This window comes from Arachis ipaensis, chromosome B8 (genome assembly GCF_059453495.1).
Source record: "Arachis ipaensis isolate K30076 ecotype BB chromosome B8, ASM5945349v1, whole genome shotgun sequence".
Lineage (NCBI taxonomy): Eukaryota > Viridiplantae > Streptophyta > Magnoliopsida > Fabales > Fabaceae > Arachis > Arachis ipaensis.
In genome coordinates this window covers 122,145,001-122,152,500 of record NC_142443.1, presented here as the reverse complement: position 1 = coordinate 122,152,500, position 7,500 = coordinate 122,145,001, and the positions used below count along the sequence as shown (strand labels likewise).

General features: G+C 40.0%; 1 non-coding gene across 1 annotated transcript; it reads right to left on the bottom strand.

Moving 5' to 3' along the window:
* Positions 1–1,759: 1,759 nt before the first annotated feature.
* Positions 1,760–1,863, bottom strand: LOC148549541 (small nucleolar RNA R71). The gene has a single exon (XR_015898762.1). It is a non-coding gene; the product is annotated as a small nucleolar RNA R71 (small nucleolar RNA).
* Positions 1,864–7,500: the final 5,637 nt, after the last annotated feature.

The window sequence follows — 7,500 nt, the reverse complement described above, 5'->3', positions numbered from 1 at the left end:
GAATTCAGAGCTATGATTCACTAAACCCCCTTTCATTGGGTTAGGGAGCTCTATTGTAATTCAATGAATCAATAATAGTTTATCTTCTTCTTCAATCTTTTCTCTTGAATTTTGTTAGAAAGCTTCTCGATCTAATTCCATTGAGTAGTTGTCTTGGGAAAGAGACTACTCATACTTGGAATCCTTCGGAGCCTTGGGAAAGGAATGGAGGATTCATGCTAGAGAAGCTTTCTCACAGTGGATTGGATTGGGGTTTGGATGGATATTGTGACATGTAATCCTACCAAATTGTGGTTCATGAAATTGTGTGGTATAATCAGTGATCAAGCATCATCTCTTCTTATGAACATTTAAACCAAGGGATTGGGAATTTGTTTGTTTTTAGAGAGCATTGGTGAGCCAAGGAATTGGGATCCAATCATATAAGATTGCCAAGCAAAATTCAATGAATGCATTGGTTGAGGAAGAGATTTACATGTTTTGATTCGGAGATTTCAATATCTCCTAAACCCAATGAATTCCCCATTTCTGATTTCCACTTTCTCTTTACATTCTGCAATTCAATTCTTGCAATCATCCCCATTCCCTTTTAATTTCAGCAATTTACATTCTGCTCTTTAATTCATGCAATTTAAGATTCAGCCATTTAATTTTCTTGTCATTTACTTTTCCCGCCAATTTTACATTCCGCAATTATCATCTCAAATCTTGATTCCGCTCAACTAGAACACACTTCTAATCCGAATTGCTCACTCAACCAATCCTTGTGGGATTCGACCTCACTCTATTGTGAGTTTTTACTTGACGACGATAACCGGTGCACTTGCCGGAAGGAATTTTGCCGATCGTGCAATTTCCTAAATCGTAGCATAACACGTTTATGCGCATCAAGTTTATGGCGCCGTTGCCGGGGATTGGTTTTCGATTGACAATTCTCAAATTGGAAGCTAACTAGATTGAGCAATTTTCTCTTGCTTTGATTAATTCTGTTCTAGATACTTGTTGAATTTTAATTTCTGCACTTGGTTACATGCTTTCCTTCTTTATGCCTTTAAATCCATGCAACTAACTCACTGACTCACTAACTGTTTGATTTAATTCCTCAATTGATCTAACCATACTCTTCCATTAACCAAGAGTATTTTACTTGTTTGTGTTTGAGCTGTGTTCTTGTATGACAGGTAGGAGAGGAGAGACATCAACTCCTCCATATACCGAACCGGAAAGGACCCTTCATAGACTTTGAAGGGAAGCAAGAGGGAAGAGAGTAGTGGGAGAAGAGGAATCTGAAGGAGAATCTGAGGACAATTTTGAGGAAGCTCTAGATCTCAACATGGATAGAGAAGTTCACAACCATGAGAGAGCTGATGGAAACAATGCCATTCCCGAGAGGAGGGTTCTTAGTTCATACATAAACCCAACCTCTGGGAATTGTGGTAGTAGCATCCAGAAACCACCCATTCAGGCCAACAATTTTGAGCTCAAGCCACAGCTAATATCATTGGTGGAAAATCATTGTTCCTTTGGAGGAAGTGCTAATGAAGACCCAAACCAACATCTCACAAAATTCCTGAGAATTTGTGACACTGTGAAGTCCAATGGAGTCCAGGAAGATGCCTATAAACTGCTCTTGTTCCCATTTTCACTTAGGGACAAAGCAGCTAAGTGGCTGGAATCATTCCCAAGGGGGAGTCTAACCACATGGGATGAGGTGGAAGGCAAATTTCTGGCACGTTTCTACCCTCCACAAAAGGTCAATAGGCTTCGATCTGAGGTCCAGACTTTTAGACAACAAGATGGTGAAACTCTCTACGAGGCATGGGAGAGATTCAAGGACTTGACAAGGAAATGCCCACCAAACATGTTCCATGATTGGGTGCAACTGCACATCTTCTATGATGGGCTCTCGTATGAATCAAGGAAGGCTGTAGACCATTCATCAGGAGGTTCATTGAACAAGAAAAAGACCGTGGAAGAAGCCATTGAAGTGATCGAGACAGTGGCTGAGAATGAGTACTACTATGCATCAGAAAGGCACAACACTAAGGGAGTCATGGAGCTGAACCATGTTGATACAATTCTAGCCCAAAACAAGGTGTTTGCCAAGCAACTAGCAGAGCTTACCAGGCAATTAGAAACAAAGCAAGTGGCTGCAATACACACACAAGATCAAGAGGAAGTAGGCATTGAAGGAGGTGATTGGGATGAGGTTAACTATGTGGGAAACCAACAAAGGCAATCATATGATCCACACTCCAACACTTACAACCCAGGCTGGAGAAACCACCCAAACTTTGGGTGGGGAAACCAACAAACCCAACCACAAAACCACAAACCTTACAACCACAACCAACAAAACAACTCCACATACCAAAACTCCAACCAAAAATCATACCAAGCCACACAAAACACTTACCCCCAATCATCATATCATGGCCAAAATAATCAACATATCCAACCTAATCCGAACCAACAATTTCAAGATCAATTAAACCGGATGGAAGGAATGATGGCAACCATGAGCCAAGACATAATTGAATTGAAGAGCTTCAGGGATGATGTGAGAACTACCTTAAGAAACCATGGTGAAAAACTCAAAAGGTTGGAATCTCAAGTAGGAGAGCTATCTCAACAGGCACCCAAATCAACTGCAGTGTTCCCTAGTGACACAGAAAAGAATCCTAAGGGGGAACAAAAGAGAGTAAGATGGGAAGAGTGCAAGGCCATCACCATATTAAAGGAAGCCTCAGAAGAAGAAGGAATCAGGTCCTCACAGCAGGAACCAGAAATCTTGAAAGAAGATGTGGAAGAAGTTAAGCAGGAAAGTGGAACTGAGCAAGCCAAGGATCTGCAAAAAGGCATGATGGAGGTATACCAACCAAAAGCACCATTTCCTGAGAGGTTAGGAGGAGGTGAAAAAAGGAAAACCTATTCAAGGTTTCTAGAGACATTTAATTCTCTGCATGTCAATATTCCCTTTCTTGAGATTCTTCATCAAATGCCCACACACATCAAGTATTTAAAGGAATTGTTAAGCAAGAAAAGAGTTTTGAAGGGAGGACAAACGGTAACAATGAACAAAGAATGCAGTGCTCTCATCAAGAAAGACACACTCTCTAAGAAAACGGACCCAGGAAGTTTTCATATCCCTTGCATCATAGGGGAAACAAAAATTGACAGAGGATTCTGTGATCTAGGAGCTAGCATAAATGTGATGCCTCTAACTCTTATGAAGAGGCTACAACTGAACGAGGTGAGATCCACTGATGTAATCATACAACTGGCTGACAAAACTCAGAAGCAAGCTGAAGGGGTAGTTGAAAATGTGCTGGTGAAAGTAGGAGATTATTATTTCCCCACAGACTTTGTCATTGTGGACATGGAGGAAAGCTATTTACACCCTATCATTCTGGGCAGACCATTTCTAGCCACTACTAGAGCGCTCATAGATGTAGAACAAGGAGAACTAATTCTGAGAATACATGATGAACAGCTCATTTTCAAAGTCTTCAAACCTGCATCTGAGCCTGAACCAGAATCTGAAAAGCCCAAAGATGATAGTAGCCATCCATGTTTGGAGGAAAGTAATCCAGCAGCTGAGACTCTAAAACAGTCATTGGAAGGCAAACAAGAGTTGCAAGAGTTAGAGCCACAAGAATCAGTGGAAACAGATCAGAAGGATCCTCCTGACATAAAGGTCAATGAAGAAATCCTCAAGAGAAAGGGAAGAGTGATAGGGAGATTGCCAAGAGGATGGAGAAACAAGAAAATTCCCACTGAAGGTTTTTCTCCAGGAGATAAAGTGATCTCAAGTCATTATCTGCCAATCCCACCTGGCCTCAAGACCATTCCTTCTCAGCTCCCTCAAGTGTTCACAATCAAGAAAGTTCTTTCTTTGGAACATTTAGAGGTCATGAATGAATCAAGAGGGGACGTTTTCATAGTGAGAGGAGAGGACGTCAAGCACTACAATCCACCCTAACAAGGGACAACCGTCAAGCTAGTGACGTTAAAGAAGCGCTTCATGGGAGGCAACCCATGTTTTTAGTATCCTTAATCTTTAGTGCTTTGCTTTACATCTAATAAAGTATGGTTTCTTATGCATGAACTTGAATCCTCAGGACAACTATTGATTAAGTGCACTAAACCGTGCATGTAAATTACAATTGGTCTCTAAGTTTGGTGTGCCTGATGGCACTCCCAAATCTTACTCAAATTGAATTCCATCTTTCATTCAAGGTGCACAACCAAACATTAAGTTTGGTGTTCTTTTTGAACACAGTTTATGAAAAGCAAGAAGTTCCTCTGGATTTCAAAATTCATGACAAGTATACCATTCATATGTTTTAATGCTTTAGTTTCAATTACTTAGGGTAGTCACTTTGTTTAGAATCAAAGAGCCAAGGTGACTATGATTTATTAGAAATATGCACACTCATTAAGGACAACCAATATGGATGTCATGTCATCAGGAGACTTAACCAAAAACTAAGTTTGGTGTCCAAATAATAAGTGTGCATACATGTAGAATGTCACGGCTATAAGCTCATAAAGACAAGCATTGATTTACATGTGCAAATACTATTCATAATTCACATGGACCGAAAAATGATAGCAATTTTGTTTGTTTGTGCAGGTACAAAAGAAAAGACAAAAATGGAGGAAAAAGACAAAGGGAGGTACGTGCTTGGTCAAAAAGAAAATTCATAAATCTTTGAAACTAACACATGGGAAAAGGAAGTTCTGCAAGAAAAGAAAGCTACATGTACAACCTAATGCATCCAGAATACTTCCAAGAAAATGAAAAGCCAATCGTCCTTATCTACAATTCATATATTTACCATCAAGCCACCCTTCACAAACCACCCTAGCCGTTCATTTTTCACTCATGGGCACTATAAAGAACCACTTGGGGAACGAGTCCCACACCATCAATCCTCCTTCATACACTTTTTCCTTCATCATAGCATAACCATCTCTTGCCGAAAACAATCTCACCACACCTCCAACAACACTTCTTGCTTCACCTTGTCAACTTTAGTTGTCACTTACCAAAATGGCAGCTTCATCTAGCCACAAAAGAAGAAAAGACAAGCAGCCAATGGAGGAAAACAGGGGATTCGATGCATGGAGATACAGATCAGTGTTCCATGAGATTCAAGCCGAATGGATGAGACCTAAAACGGTACTAGCTGAGGTCCCCTTTGAACTTGAAAAGGATGAGTTCCCAGGTGTTTGGGAAAAGATCAAAAAGAGGAAGTGGGAGCTCCTAACTAAGCCAATCACTAGAATCAACATCAACTTGGTGAAGGAGTTTTATGCAAATGCAGTAAGGGAGGATCAAACCAAGAACCCCACATACAAAAGCTATGTGAGAGGGGTGGAAGTTGACTTCAGTCCCAAAGCAATCATGAAAACTCTTGGCCTGAAAAACATACATTTCAGCCAAGCAAGTTATGAAGAAAGGATGAGAGGAGAACCTGACTATACAACTATTGCTGAAGACCTTTGTGCCATCAGAGCTGAATGGGTGAGAAAAACAAGAGGGGCTCCAAGAGTCTTGAGAAGAGGAGACCTAACACCTGAAGCTAAAGGGTGGTATGCAATAGTTAGGAGATCCATCCTACCCACTGCAAACTCTTCAGAAATAGTCCCTAAAAGAGCCATCTTGCTACATTGCATTATGGTTGGAGGAGAGATCAAAGTTCATAAACTCATTGCTGAACAGATACAAGAGTTTAGTGAGAAAAGTGACCCTGAATCCTGGCTTCATTTCCCTAGCACCATCATTAGACTATGCATCGATGCCCAAGTACCACTTGAGGATGAAAGACCTAATTGGCTATATCCTGGGCTGGCCATAACTGCACACAGAATGACTCTTGGCCCAACTCCTCCAAGACATACAAGAAGAAGAAATGAAGAAGGGCAACAAGTGGAAGCCGAGCAAGAAGCAGAACAAGAAAGACAGGAAGGAGAAGACAGAGAAGAAGAGCAAGAAGAGCAAGCAAATCCTGAAAGAAGACAACGAATTCCCAGAGACCCCATGGATATGAGCAGAATGCAGGAAATCATGGAAGGAATGTCTCAACAATACATGAGGTCTCAGGAAAGACAAGAAGACTTTCATCTAAAAATGATGGATATGCAAAGGAACTTTGAATCAAGATTCTTTGATCTGCAAAGGGAACAAAATCTACACTTACAGGAATCCTTCAGCCACATATGCCAACACCAAGATGCCAATGTCTTGGCAATCAAGGAAGCCACCACTTTACAGAATGCAAGATACTCAGTCCAAGCTGACTACAACATCAGTTCGCAAATCAAGCTTAACTACATAGGGGAACATCTACACAAGATGGACCCAGCATTCCCAGCTTATGATGAGTATTTCAAAGGGAGGAAGGAAGGAGAAATAAACAAGGCAATGATCCTTGAAAAAGGAGTGGAAGAAACGATGAAAAAGGCTGGATTCTGGAAAAAGCTCATAAGAAAAGACAAAGGAAGCACAAGTGGTCAAAAAGAGGCAGGAAGCAAGAAGAAGCAGGATCCCAAGAATTAAGAAGAATCAAGCAATAAATAAGAGGTGGTCTCGTTCCTTTATAATCAAATGATAATTGGTGAATTGTCTTTATGAACGTGTTTTTATCATAAGTCATTTAAGTGTTAGGTGGAGTTTTTTTTTATGAGTCGTTTTTTTAGTATGTGTGTTTGTTAAGTGCTTTGAATAAAGTGAGTGCCTAGATGTTTGGATATAACTTCACCTTCTTAAACAAGTGCGTGCCATGCTTGTTCTGTTTCCAAAAATAAAAGAAAAGTTTGAACAAAAGTAACTTGGCTAAATTAGTGACAAATCAAGTAGAATTAAGTGGTGGTATGCATGCTTGATTGTTTAGTCACATCACTAAAATTAGAAGTGTAGAATTATCATTTTTTATGTAGAAGTAAAAATTGTCTATGGATCTTGATGAATAAATGTCTTTGGCCATGAAAAAGAAAGAAAAAGGAAAAGAAAAAGCCACGGAAAAAGGCAACCAAAAAGCAAAAAAAAAAAAAAAATTGAGAAAATAAGCTAGGCACCAATGGTTTGAACTTCTGAGACAAATGCCTGTGGTGTTTATGTATTAAGGATATGCTTGGATGAATAGGTTCTGAGGAGTGTTTCAACACTTGGTAACTTGGGTTAACTAACCCGGGATTATCAACCAAAAGTCCATTATCAAGAGCAACCTCAATACAAAACATTTAGTCACACAAAGAGGTGCTGGGCACCAATGTCTCAAGAAGAAATGTGAACTAAAATGCCTAAAGTGGATATGTGTAGTGCACTGATAAGAAAAAGAAAATGCCAAAGGCTTGTGCAACACATGACACTAAGCAAACAAGGAGCAAAAGAAGCTCTAAGAAAAGGGAAAGAAAAACAAAAGAAAAGTGCCAAAGACATAAGAATAACAGGAGGCCATAGCAATTTTTGATGGATGCAATGAAAAAGTGATA